This window comes from Rattus norvegicus, chromosome 7, assembly GCF_021556685.1.
Source record: "Rattus norvegicus strain SHRSP/BbbUtx chromosome 7, alternate assembly SHRSP_T2T, whole genome shotgun sequence".
Taxonomy (NCBI): domain Eukaryota; kingdom Metazoa; phylum Chordata; class Mammalia; order Rodentia; family Muridae; genus Rattus; species Rattus norvegicus.
Genome location: NC_141540.1, coordinates 127,443,405 through 127,457,433, shown reverse-complemented (window position 1 = coordinate 127,457,433; position 14,029 = coordinate 127,443,405). Strand labels below are relative to the sequence as shown.

The 14,029-nt window shown below is 48.0% G+C and overlaps 1 long non-coding RNA gene across 1 annotated transcript in view; it reads right to left on the bottom strand.

Moving 5' to 3' along the window:
- Positions 1 to 764: 764 nt before the first annotated feature.
- LOC134479766 (uncharacterized) overlaps positions 765 to 14,029 on the bottom strand; it is a 92,595-nt gene continuing 79,330 nt past the window's right edge. Inside the window, exons 2-4 of the long non-coding RNA XR_015626163.1 lie at positions 5,408 to 5,605; positions 4,887 to 4,974; positions 765 to 1,199 (exon numbers count right to left, since the gene is read on the bottom strand). This is a non-coding gene — a long non-coding RNA (uncharacterized LOC134479766). The remainder of the gene's footprint in view (positions 1,200 to 4,886; positions 4,975 to 5,407; positions 5,606 to 14,029) is intronic.

Here is a 14,029-nt window from a genome sequence, read left to right as displayed (position 1 = left end):
GTGGCTCACCCACGTGTCTTCAACATGGAGCTCCAGGCAGCAGGGAGTGTCCCCCAGACACCCATGGCCCAAATGAAGACAGAGTGGACCAGTTGCTGTGCGGGTTTTCGAAGCTTGCACACACGTGACGAGTACTCTTGATTTCATCCACGGAGACAAAAAGGGAAGGGGAGGCACATAAAAGAGAGCCCACTTAACCACATGATCCAGTCAGAGGAAGGGAAGCCACCCAACCTTCCACACATCGCCCAGAAGGGCTCCAGAGCAGTCCGTCCACCCTCGCCTCCCTAGCAAACCTTATTATCCTTTAATCTTCCTAATAATGTGTTTCTTTCCCTCTAACAGGCTCTTGCCATCCTCACAGTCTATTGATCAGAACTCTTTTCCAGGGTTTTGAGATATTGCCTCAGATAAGGGGCCCAATAATGCAGCCTCAGTGTTGTTTCAAAGGAGGTGACTGCCTAATGTCCCCTTTCTCGGCATGACACACATGGGGGACCAGGGGAAGCTGGAGAGGATGTTCTGCCACTTCACTTCCAGCACTGTCTATCATGCACTCAGTTCTCGGAGCAGGAAGGATACCCTCCCCACAGTAGTTGGCCAGCTCTCCAGAGTTGGACTTAGGCTACCTCTTTGGTGGAGTGCAGGGAAATAAACCAGAGTTTCCTTCCGTGCAGAAGGAACAGAGTTTAGCCTCTACCCCTGGAGCCGAGAGCTCAGCACCTACAGGCCTGTGAGAATGCCGCCTGGCATTCGGTTCTTACGGATGTGGGTGAAACAGACTGCCAGCATCTTGTGCAGCAAGCCAATGACACAGTTTCTCTCGGGCTTCCTGGCTGCAGGCCATCCATCACCTTCTGGGGCTCGATGAAACCCTCACAAATACGATCAATCATCTTTTTATTGAATTAAGACAAATGGCTGGTTATTAATAGGCTAAGGCTTAATGAAGAAAACGGATAGTGCAGGCAGCGTAGCAAGAAGCCAAAAGCATGCTCCCAGGGCTTCTGCGCTCACCTTCTAAAAATCTGAAAGCACATCCAGGAAGTCAACACCCTAACCGGGCGATCCTTTGACTCACCTTAAGGGATTCATGGGCGCAATCATAGGAACGATGACCTCTGCTTTGTCTTCTTATGGAGTTTCTCCCTGTCCAATCTCCAGGCCTGGGCTTGACCTCTCTAAGCTTCTCTTCTTCACTGAGGGCACACAGAAGGGACTTGGCTTTTATGACCTTGGGTTCCGTACACATGGACTAAAGGAAGTGCATCCCTGAGCTCCTATGTCTGCAGGGTCATGTGTATCATTATCAATTCCAGGGGAGAAAGGCTAGAGAAGCTCTGGGTATGGGGTATGACAGAAATCATGCGGGACAGAGTCAGACAACAGGCACATGGCTAGCACTGAGTCCACCCTGCAGGCCTTTCTCTGCCCTCTGTTTTGGGATATCCTCAAAAGTGAGCTAAGGCAAGACATGGACACCAGATCATGCGTGGACTCCATTTGGGAAGCAGTGTTGTTTGTGGCAATGATTCTGCAGAACAGATTGTGTTTATGCCAGAAGAATTGACAGTGTTTTAGGGCAACACTGCAGCTTGTAGGGTCAGATTGACACTCCCATCCCATATGCCTCCTCAGGGTGTTTATAGCCAGAGCCCCAGCAGGGAGCAGACAAGCTCCAAGAAGGGCCTTGTCATGACATTTGAAATGGTCCTCCAAGTATCCTCAGAGCCAGTCTAGCCACCCCAGCACACTGCTGTTGCTGCTGGGCAGTCTTGGAGGTGCCTAATGTGGTCACTACTATCAGGAGCTACAGTTCCTGACTGCAGGATAGCCCAGAATAGACACAGAAGAGGGCTGGGAGTGGTTGTTGGGGGCCTCTCCCAGCCCTTTGTTTTTAGATCAAAATATAAGAATTTAAAAAGTGATCCTTGGGCCTCTGATTCTAGCATGTACTTCTCTTAGAGATCCAGGGCCAGGAGCCAATGGCTTACTTCATCAAGGAGAACCCAGCACCATAAGGACCCATGCAGCTACTATTTAGTGAGACCCTTCTGACTCCATCCTATTTGTCTGGGTAGATATGATGGTGGTGGCTGCTTGAACCCCAGCCTATGAACTTCCTTTTATTCACAGGCCTCCTCTCATTTTCTGGACTGTTCATTTGTTCTCAGAGACTTCTTTCTTCCTCCTTAGCTCCTGTGGGAACTCCCTTCTCCTCATCTCATCTACTCATCCCTGGTTACATCATTGATCTCTTTCCCCAGCATCTCTTGTCAAGTCAAAACAGTCCTGCCCCGAGATGTATAGGGTTCAAGGCAGCCACACCATGTAAGGACTTCTTCAGGAATTGACAGAGCAAGCTGAGCAGGTCCTTCCACAGTTCTGCACATTCAATCAAGGAGAAGGTCGGTCTCTTCCAAGTGGCAAAGTTAGGTGGGAATCCTGGAGCTGTCTCTCTTCCCAGACAGATAACCTAACCCCTGTATCCAGTCACTGGAGAAGGGTCAACTGTAGCTGTCTTCTACTCTGCAGAACAGAGTTTATCCACTAGAATGTTAGTCCTGAATAACTGATGACATAATGGAGAAACTCAAGTTTCTTGAAAGAACAGGACAGAAGAGGACTACTGGGGGTAACAGTCCCAATACAGTGGAGACATTTCTCATGTCCATTTGAGAAGGCTAAGGAGGAGGACCCAAACTGTTAGGACAAGTGTTTGTCAGAAAAGAGAGGTTGTCAGACTTGATTGATAGGGTCTGGGTAGTCCAATAATAGCCATCTGCACACTGGAAAGGCCAAAATCCTGGTAGCTTCTCAGTTCATGAGGCCAAATTGAGACTACAGGATCTTAGTCTTGGAGGCACATAGTTCCACCAACAACAGAACATGATAGCTTCAATAAAATTCACATGATAAAACCATCCACGTATAACAGAGTAGTTGTTGTACGAAAGACACACAAAACATGTTGGATACACAATGGCCAATGCTTCTGTCACTCACCCAAAATGTGTCTTGGTGCACAGTGGACTCACCCCTTGCCTCCTTCAAGTTAAGATAAATATGCTAATGGTACACTTAACCCTTCTGGCTGCTGGGTCTCATAGAATACTCTCGCCTGCCTTAAACATGGCTAACCTCTGACCAAACTGACTTTACATTGACATGCCGTGGGCTGGGTTTGCAGCTCAGTAATGAATGTGCCTTAGCATGCATAAGGCTCTCAGTTTCCTCTCAGCACACACGCAAACCAAAGCCTTTCTGTATGCCCGTTTTAGTTTTACACTATAAAACACCCCAACAAGTGAACAACCGGGGAGAGAAAGGTTTATTTGGCCCTTACTATCCCAGGTTACAGTCCACACTGTGGGGGAAGTCACAGTAGCAGGACCTGCAGGAGCTCATCACATCCATATCACATTCATAGCCAAGAGCAGAGAAGAAAAGAGTGCTCAGAACTAGTCTTGCTTTCTCTATTCTAACATAGTCCAGGGTCCAAATACAAGCAAGGTGCCATCTATGTTCAAGGCGGGTCTTCACACACTGAGTAAAGCAGTCAAGATCATCCCCTACAGGCATACCCCCCAATCCCTGACAAACACGCTCATTGGCCAACCTGAGCAAGACAATCCCTAACAGAGACTCTCTTCCTAGGTGATTCTAAAGTATATGAATCTAACAGCAGAGCTGACCATCAAGGTACCTTGGAAAACTTACTGAATTTCTCACTGAAAGTGAACAGCCATGTTCATAGATGCTGGTATAGGACAGATCTGCATACCAACTTTACTATTAAAAACAATCGAAAATAGTAAGTGGAACCATGAAGGATGGTGAGTCAGGCACTGTGTGGGGGCGTGACACTTCAAGCAGAACACCCTGATCTGCCCTACATCTCCCCTTTGTCACTGCTTCTCACCACCTCAACCTTCTACCCCAACCTTTACTACTGCCTGGTCCCTTCCCACTTCCATAGGGTTGAGTATTAGACATGGTCCAGGCAAAGGGTAGATCCCCCTGAGCTCTTCTCAGACCTACAGTAGCCAGAGGCAGACTCACCCATTTACTTGTGGAGCAGGAGTCCCCACTGAATAGTCCCCAGCCCCACGTCAGGCAGCATGCATGGAGCATGTGCAGAATACCCCCTCCCACTTTCAAAGCACTAAGCTTGGCTGCTACAGATGGATGTGATGCTTCCCAGTCATAGCCCACAGCTCACCTGGGACCCATCCCTTCTCGGGGCCACATCGGTCATACAATAAAAACCAGGGGAGGGATTAGCATTTTGCATCTCTCTGAAATGGCTTCCCTAGGCAAGTCATATTAAAGCAATACATTTCCTCTAAACTATTAAATATTCTCCCAGAAATGTGGGCTGGCAGTGAGCAAGTCCATATGTTAGCCTTAGTGGGGGCCAAGCCCTCCTCCATCTGTGCCCAGCCTGATTTATCAAGGCTCCACCAATAGAAGTGTTGATTTATAACCCGTTTAGCCCTGTCCTTATTCCTTTGAGACTTCCACAAGGAAGACGATAGAACCCGGTGCTGGCCCTGCCTGCCCTACACTATTCTCTCAGACCCTACAGAGCAATGGGCCCCCCTCCAGCCTCCTTAGCTCAGCACTGCAGGACAGTCACACACTGCAGTCTCACCAAGTGCTCACCAAACCTTCTAAAAGAGAGTTGAGGCTGGGTTCAGAAACTGCAGAATGGGGCTCTTGTGGGCAACTTATTCATTTTACTGCCACTCAGAGGTCTAAAAGGACCTGATAAATACTTAAAATCAGAACGATCCTGAGAGTGTTTTACAACACAACTGGTATTTAATTAGCCTTGATTCTAGGTGAAGAAGGCAGGAGACAGTGCCATTAAGCCATTTACTTACCTAGAAGACTCAGAGGCTCCCAGAACACCCAACAATGCCTCAGGAAACCACTTTCCTGGGGGTGAGGGGAAATGTAGAACAAAGAACCCTGTAAGATAAGATGAAATAGGGCTTGAATTAGGGAGATAGGGCTGTGGAGGTTCATGGAAGCAGGCAGCTACTCAGAAGTCTGCTACCTGAGGACTAGGGATGCTGGGACCAGGCAACATCAGGGACCTTTCACTGTCCAGGTTAGCTTTAGAAGCCTCAGAGACCTACAGGAGGCATCTGGGAGCATGCTCAGTGGGTGCATGTCTTTGCTCCCAGAGGATGACTAAAGGCCTAGCCATGTGCTATTTCCTGGCTTGGAATTTGCTGGAGCAGAGAGGAGTAGATGGTTCTTTGGCTCTTGCCTCTCCAATTGCTGGGATCCAGCATACAGGATGGACATCTTTTCCCTCAGATACAATGTGTGCAGCTCAAGATGCTGACCCCAGGCTGGCTAGAGTGGTTGGATTATCAGCAAGGTAAACTGGACTCACACAGAAACACTCATGCTGTACATAGACCTCCTTGGATGATCCAATACCAGGATCCAGGCCATACAGGAGTCTTCAAAGAAGTTGTCACGATATTTGCTACCCAGCAGTTGTTTCCAGACCATATTCTCTGAGTTGCAAACTGGTCCAGGCTGTAGACTCATGTTAGGCAAGCTTCTCCATCCTCCTGTAGTTTATAGCCTAGGAGAAAGAAACGCCTATCAGATAGACAGGCCAAGAGTCTATAGCTGCATAGGATGTCTTGAAGAATGGCTTCAAGCAGTATATCAGGGAGATGAAGAAGGTAGCATTTTGACAAGGATTGAGTCATTTGGACAGTAGAAAACAGAGATAAAAGTACAAAACCAGAGGCAGAACATGCCAGGAATGTTTTAAAAAAATCCAAGGGCAGAGTAAGAATGAGTGTGAGGAGGAGAGATTGTAAGGAGGGTTTGAGAGTAAATGGACACAGCATCTTGAAGAACCTTCTAGACCTTTGTAATTGATTAAGAAGAGTATAGGAGGGCAGGGGAGTAGGCTGTGTGACAATTAAGATCAAAGATTGCTCTGACTCTTGTGTTGAGATTAGATGGTGAGGGCTAAATGGAAAGAGTAAGGATCACTAAGGGTGGTTGCACCAGCCACAGGAGTGAGAGCACAAGGGAGACTTTGAGTGTTTCCTGAGAGACTGGATGAAGTGTTGGCAGAGAGGAAGGAGTTGGATGGTCTCAGTTAGGGACAAGGACTAGATAGACAAGAGACACTAGCTAGGTAGGTGTTTCCCTAGCAAGACAGTGTTGGGTAGAAACCAAGAGCTCCTCCACGGAATAAGCTGGAGATGCCTGCAGGACATGCAGTAGGCTCGCTATGCTATGTGGGGTGTGTGTGTGTGTGTGTGTGTGTGTGTGTGTGTGTGTGTGTGTGTGTGTGTGTGTGTATGTGTGTGTGTGTGTGTGTGCGCGCGCTTGTTATGGAGGTGGTTTTATGGAAACAGAGATCCAAAAGTCATTGGATATAAATGGGTTCTAGATACCAAATGCCAAGAACATAAAAAGCCACAGAGAAGAGGTATCCCCAGATCAGGGCAAGCCCAATGTGTTCACAGCAGCAGATAGTGCCATGTCATGGAAGCTATACCAACTCCATTTTCAACATGTGCTGTTACAACCATCCCATTTAGTACTTTGTTATTCTGCTTGTTTTCCAGGTTTCTACCTAACAGTGGGACTTTCATCTGGCTTTCCTGGTGCTATTCTTTATACTATTACATATATTTGTGGGATATGAATTTGCTTTGGCATATATATGAAAGGTTGATTCAAACTAGTTAATGCACCCATCCCCTCACATCCTGTGGGTGGGGATGGGCTTCAAGAGACCAGATGCTGGTAGCTCATTCCCTAGCACAGTGCTATTGGGGCATAGGGAGGATCTGCTGGACACAGGGCCTGGTGTGGGGTCATTGGCATCACAGTCTCAAAGGGAGCGTTGGATTCCAGATTACTCCTCTTTCATTCTCTAGCTTTGAGTGAGTGCTTTCATTCTGTCACAAGCTTTGCTCATGCTGTGTCACCACAGGCCCCAAAGCAATGGATCCAACCAAACATTAACTAACTATGCAGAACTTCCAGCATGTGAGTCAGAAAACCTGTCCACTTTGTAAGTTGATTATCTCCAGCAGTTTGTCACAGCAACAGAAACCTGGCAAATGCACACACTTAATTAAGTCCCTGTGTTAAGAACAGTTAAAATCCGTTCCACAATGTTCAAGTCTGTAGTGCATGACCATCAGTTGCAGCCAACATGCTGTGCCCAGTTCTCCAGTCCCTCCCTCCTCCTGCCAAATGGGAGCCATGTGTCCTTGAACCTATGTCTCCTTACCTAACCTCCAGAATCTCTTCTCTGCTCTTCTGTGAGCTCTGTCTTAACCTAAGTCCACACAGGCTGGGATAATGCTCTATCCATCCTACATCTGACTTATGTCATTACCTCTCATCTGTCCCAGGGGGCTCCCAGCAGCATCAGAAATATGCCAGACACTTGCAACATTTACAGGCAGAAACAGTAAAGCTATCTAATATGGGCTTGTCGGGAGCAGGGAGCAAGGAGCAGGAGTCAGCTCAACTCTGTCCCCCGAGCCATCTATCTGTTCAGAGGCAGGCTTGTGGTGCTGCCCAGAGAATTCCCACAGCCTTCTGATGTTTGGAGGTGGATCAGGAGTTTCCCGGCAGATGCTATCTTCCTGGCCAAGCCCACAGTCAGTGCTATGCTCTGCTTTCAGGAGCATGACTGGCTGCTGCAGGCCCCGAGGCATGTTTCCGCTCAAAGCTCCTTCTCCAGATCTCCATGTCTGCCATGCTCTGCTGGACAGAAAAATTCAGCCACGGCTTTCTAGCTCCCAGTCATGTCTAGCCATAATTGGCTGCTGTGCATGCTCTTTGGTAAAGATGAATACATGACCCCAGATGATGCTATGTGTCCTTGTCAAAGCTCTGCTGGAAAAGATGCCCTCCCATCCTTCAGGCACCCTCCCAGTACCACATCACCTGGATCCCCACCCCTTGGACATGGCCTCTCAAGCTGGATCCTCCTGGGCTGTGGAGGGCAAAAGCTGTCAATTACCCAGGTCCTCTCTGTCCAGACCTCATACTGAAGAGCACAGCCTCTCATCTTATCAGAGAGAACCCGAAGTCAAAGCCCAGGTGAGGGAGATGCCCCGCTCACCTGCTGACTTAACAAGTGAAGAGCTACAGCCAAAGAAGTGGTGGCCTCAAGGCGAGACAGAGCTAGGCAGGCTGGGAATTGACACCTGCCTTCTGCACCGAGAGGCAGCATTGCCACCGTGCACCATGAAGACGCCAACCCTACACAAGGACACATGTGCAGACTACATGGCAAGAGCAAGACCTCCCTGGTTAGCTGAGAACAGGCAGGTTGCAAACCTACTGTCCACTGAGCGGCAGCAAGGCAACGCCTTGTCCAGCTTCCCTGGGGAGAGGAATCCTGGTTTCCATAAAAGGTCACCCCTCCACTTGCTCCTTACAGGAGTTGTATGACTTGTTGGTTCTGCATGTTGGCTAGTACTAACATGGATTGCTGGCTGGTTTGGCATCTGCACCTAGGCACACCCAGATGACTGTAGGGGAATGACAGTCCAGGCAGGAAGACAAACAAAACATGTTAGTCCCGGAGATGTGTGCAGATGTGATTATGCAAATCATAGGCATGGAGTCCCCATGGATCTTGAAAATATTGTAGAGGATCTGGAAAGGGACACAATTCTGGAGACAGGAAGTCTACAGCACAGGTGCTCGGAATCTCATGGCGGGATGCTCTGAGCAGAGGCATGGTGAAGAGGTACAGGCTTCGGGAGACAGGATAGAGCATGGAGAGTGGAGAGGGGCAAGATGAGAGGGGGAGAAAAGAGGGAAAGAGAAGGCATGGAGGGAGGAGCAGGGGGAGGAACAGAGGAGGGAGGGGGAGGGGCAGGAAGGTGAGGTTTAGGGAGTTCAGGGTTGGGGAGACAGAGTATAGGGAAAGTGGAAGCATGGAGCAGAGGGAGGAGCACTGGGGGAGGAGGAAGTTATTGGGGGAGGGGAAGAGGAGGGAGGGGAAAGTCATGGGGAGGAGTAAGAAGAGGGAGGAAAAAGGATTAGGGTGAGAGAAAGGGAGAGGGAGGAGGGAGACCCATCCCAAGGAAAGAGTTACAGATATCAGGAAGGGAAGAGGTGTGCAGAGCCCTACCACTTCTGACACTGAGCCTCAGAGGCTCCCATGGCCCAGCGAGCAGAGCATTAAGAGTATTTTATAGTCTAGTGTGAACTCCTTTACTGCCATGCTGTGTGCAAACCCAAGAAACAGCCCTAGACACCTGTAGGTATGAAAGAGTATTTGGACAGGATGGGACCACAGCCCAGACAGCAGGCTTGAGGCAGGTAACCCTGTCCTCTCTCACACCTGAGCAGTGCTCCATGATGAGGATGTATAGGAGAAGAAAAGAGCAGTCAGCCAAGCTGTGCCCATTGGGTTGAGGTTAATTGTTCTTTGAAGAGTGGTGGTTTTCCAAAGGTTACAAAGAAAAAAATAACAGGGAAAAGAGATTTTCTTGAATGTTCCAGTGACACCTGTTTGTCTCTCATTGAGTAGATACATCTCACAGAGCCGGGAAGTATAATCATCACAGAGAATGATTTCTTCCCCTATGTCGGAATGCCTTCATTAAGAAAAGATGGAGAGCCCAATGGTGGTGCACACACTTTTAATCCCAGCATTTGGAAGGCAGAGTCAGGCAGAACTCCGAAAGTCCAAGGCTAGCCTGGTCTATGAGCTAGTTCCATGACAACCAGACCTATGTAAAGAAACCCTGTCTTGAAAAACAAAAACAAAATGAAACAAATGAACAAACAGACAAAAACAAAAAGGAAAGGAAAAGAAAAGAAAACAGACCACCTGGGTTTTATTCCTAACACCCACACATTGGCTCACAACCATCTGTATTCTAGATTCAGGTGATCTGATGCCTTCTTCTGGTTTCCACAGGAACTGTACAAATATGGTACAGAATATGATACAAATACAATACAGAAATATGTAGGCAGAATAGCCATATGCATTAAAAAAAGAATGATGATAGTTTATCCCATAACCAGAACACATGATTCACCAGTGAAAGCAATACTTTAATATATTTATGTTGCTGTGATAAAACACCCAGACAAAGCAACTCAGGAAAGAACTGGTTTGATTCAGCTCACAATTCCAGGTTACAGCTCACCACTTAGAGGAACAAAGGCCAGAACTGAAGGTGGCTAGTGCCACTCACAATCAAGAGCAGAGAGAGAAAGCTCAACTTGATCTCTACATTCCTGTATACAGACCAGACCCCATTCTAGGGAATGGTACCACCCAAAGTGGGCTGTGTCTTCCCATATCAAATAATGGCATTAAGACATGCCCACAGACTCACTCAGTGTGTACAATCCCTTATTTAGACTGTCGTTATAGGTGACTAGAGACTTTAAGATTGTAGCCAATTGACAGAACTTAGCAATACTGTGGCATATTTATGTAAGGCATACATGTATTCACACATATGATGCCATACACACACACACACTCACACACACACACACACACACATCTAGACATGTCTCTATATACACATATGTATATCGATAGTGTAGAGACACAGGACTCCTCTCCTCATTAGGCTAAGCACACATTCTTAGAGACAGATCATCTCCTATGCAAAAAAAAAAAAAAAAAATTCCACAGATTCCTAAAACTTTTCTAAAATCAAGAAAACGCTTTTCATGTTTCCCTCCTAGTACTGCATATTAAATGTGATTAAGTATTCCTGCTCTGCATTTTTTAAATGTATAAATTATTTATCAACAATGAGAAATACTTCACTTTGCCTGTTTATGAAATATCTACTTTAGAACAGGGCTGCAGGATTCCAGACACTAATGTCCAATCAATTTTCTTTTCTAACATACCGACAATAGTGTAGAGTTAGAGGAAGGAGCATAAACTTAGGGACAGTCCCCCAGTGTCCTGTCAGGTAGGGACCTGAGCTCTGCTGTGTGAAACCTTTCCTCCAGATTAGTGTGTACTTGGTAGCGAGCTGATGAAGTCATGGAGGGAGGTTGTGGAACCTTCATCCTGCTGGGTCGAGATGGAAGAAATAGAATCCTACGAGCGGGTCTTGAGTCTTCTCACCCACCCCTACTTCCTTCAGTCCTGTTTGATAATCCACCTGGGGTAAGCAAGAAGCTTCCTGGTTCTGCTGCTGTTCCTTCCACCTTGTGTTCGCCACCACAGTGTGTACCCAACCATGAGCCAGAGTTACATTAAAGTTGCTTCTCGTCAGATATTTGGTCACAGTGACAGGAAAAGTGGCAAATACAAGCACAAATGCAGAAAGGCATGATTGGGAGACTCCTTCAGAAGCTTCTCTGTCTTATTTTGATTTAGAAAGATTCTCAGAGTCACCCAGACTCTCATGCAGCCTGATTGAACTCAGGCTCAAGCTGCCCATGATGGATCCCATGATTGTGACACCAGGTCAGGGTGGCGTGAGGGAGCTACAGGGCTGGAGATCTGTCCAGAACTTCTCTGCTGGCTTGCTTAGGGTTTAGCTTTAATGGGGACAGCTAGGAGGAGAGAAGGTTGATAATGAATGCCTCGCTTGATGATGATGACGACGACGACGACGATGATGATGGTGATGATGATGACGACGACGATGATGATGATAACGACAGTGATGATGACGGCAACAGTCACTTCCAGAAGTCGCAGCTGAACTGGACCTTCAATCTGAGACCCACCCCACATCCTAGGGTGACTCTGTAATCTAGGTTTGCTTAGCTCATATGTCATATGATGACATATGACCTGGAAGGACAAAAAGACAATCAGCAGAAGAGACAATTAGGGGGGCTCCATGAAGGCCCTCTTTAGAGGCCATGAGACCCTTCAACTCAAGCAGAACACAGAACATTTGGGGAGAACACTGAATGTTGAGTCAGCAGAAAGGACATCCACTGAAGAATGCTTGGGAGAAGCAGAGGTGTCAAAAAGCAGGTCCCGGGGTTGGGGATTTAGCTCAGTGGTAGGGCGCTTGCTTAGGAAGCACAAGGCCCTGGGTTCGGTCCCCAGCTCCGAAAAAAAGAAAAAAAAAAAAAAAGCAGGTCCCACACTCTCTGCTCAGTGACCTCCTCGTGATCATCTTGCTGTCACGGCAGTCTTCATTGTCCACCTGTCAGGATTTCAGATCACCATGGAAACATGGAACTCTTGGGTATGCCTGAGAAGGTGCTCTGGAGCCGGTTAACTGAGGATAGAAGAGCCACCTGAAGGCAGGAGGCACCTGCCGTAAGGTGAGGGGAAGTGAGCAGAGCATCAGCAACCACCTGACTCTCTACACCCAGCCTCCCAGCCTCCCAGCCTCCCAGCCCTGCTTCCTGACTGAAGACGCTGTGTGACCAGCAGCCCCCTTGTCACTCTTCTGTCTTCCTTCCCCACATTGAAAGCTGTCCTCTAAAGCTGTAGGTCCAAACAACTCCCTTTTCTTTTTCCTTATGTTGCTTTTGTCTGGTATTTTATCACAGTAACAAGGCAAGGAGGTGGGAGACTCAATAACACACGTCAGCCAACCACACAATTGACTGCAGGCATTGGATATCATCTACAAAGATTCAGGGACCTGAACACTGCCGAGCCCTAGGGAGATGGGCTTCCAGGTAGAAATCAAGACAAACTCAACTAGGGCCTGAGAACAGAGTCTACCAGAGGTGTCTGAGTCATGTTCAGGTAGAAGGGGTCCAGGAGGCAGGAGTTTGTATTCACAGAACAAAGCAGAGGGTGATGGGAAGGGACAGCAGGAAGAGCTGGATCCTCACTGGCCCCGGGTTCCATTTTAAAGCCATGTCTGATTTGCAAGCTACTTTGTCCTTCTCATCTTCCCTTAGAGCAGACTCCATCCTCGTCACTGACTCTTTAAGAAACAATATCCAGCCAGGTGGTGGGTGGTAGTGCACACCTTTAATCCCAGCACTTGGGGAGGCAGAGGCTGGAGGATCTCTGAGCTCAAGGCCAGCCTGGTCTACAAGAAGGCGCTCCAGGATAGCCAGGGCTACGTGGAGAAACCCTGTCTTGAAAAACCGAAAAGAAGAGAAAGTGTCCAGCTACCCCCAAAGCATGATATCACTCTAGCTCATGTTTTAGAAAAAAGGATTTCACTAGCTTCTCATGAAAAACCAAGTATCTTAAAATGGAGTAGAATAGATATACGTAAGGCTAAGTTGTCAGCAGCTGGGTGAGAGGATGAGAGGACTCCATGAACACTGGGCACCCAGGGCGTGCTGCAGGCCAACCAGGCGCAGCCCTTCCTGCCTAGCCTCCACCCCAGGCCTCTGCTACTGCTCTGCTAATGCCTCCCATATCATGTGCCAGTCCCTGCTAATCCCCATGAACGATACTTTCTGCGGCCATGTTGCCATTGCCCACCCCTTCTGATTCAGCACAGACCAAGGAGGAAATCTCAGGATCAGACAAATCACTGTTGAGTGTAAAAGGATGAGGACTGAGGGAGGGGAGAGGCAATCCAGAACACTGACCAATTCCTTGGGCTGACGTCCTGAAGCCAACCTTGAACACTGGGTGCAGAGATCATTCCAGCACAGACCCCCAGTAGAACCTCACCAGGGGAGTCTGCAACTGTCCAGCAGAAATGCAAGCATACTGTGGGTACCAGCCCTCCAGAAAGTCCCCTGGGTGACACTCTGCCATTCTTTCTCTGGACTCACTGGGTGATGGAGAGTGCCTTTCACAAGGACCAGGCTGAACATCACACACTGTGTGTTAGACACCAATTACCAAACGGTGAATGAATTCCCTTTGGAAGGTTCATGAAGCATAACTGTGAGGATAGACTGAGTCACAGGGGCAGAGACACCAGGGCTGATTAGAGTGTGGTACCACAAGAGCCTTGCCGTTGGGAAAACTCAGCGTAGCATGAGCACTTGGGAAAAGAGTGGGGAGTTTATGAAACCAAACAGTCTTACCGTGTCACCCAGCCACCGTACTCATAGGCATTTTTCCCAGTGGAGCTGAGAATTT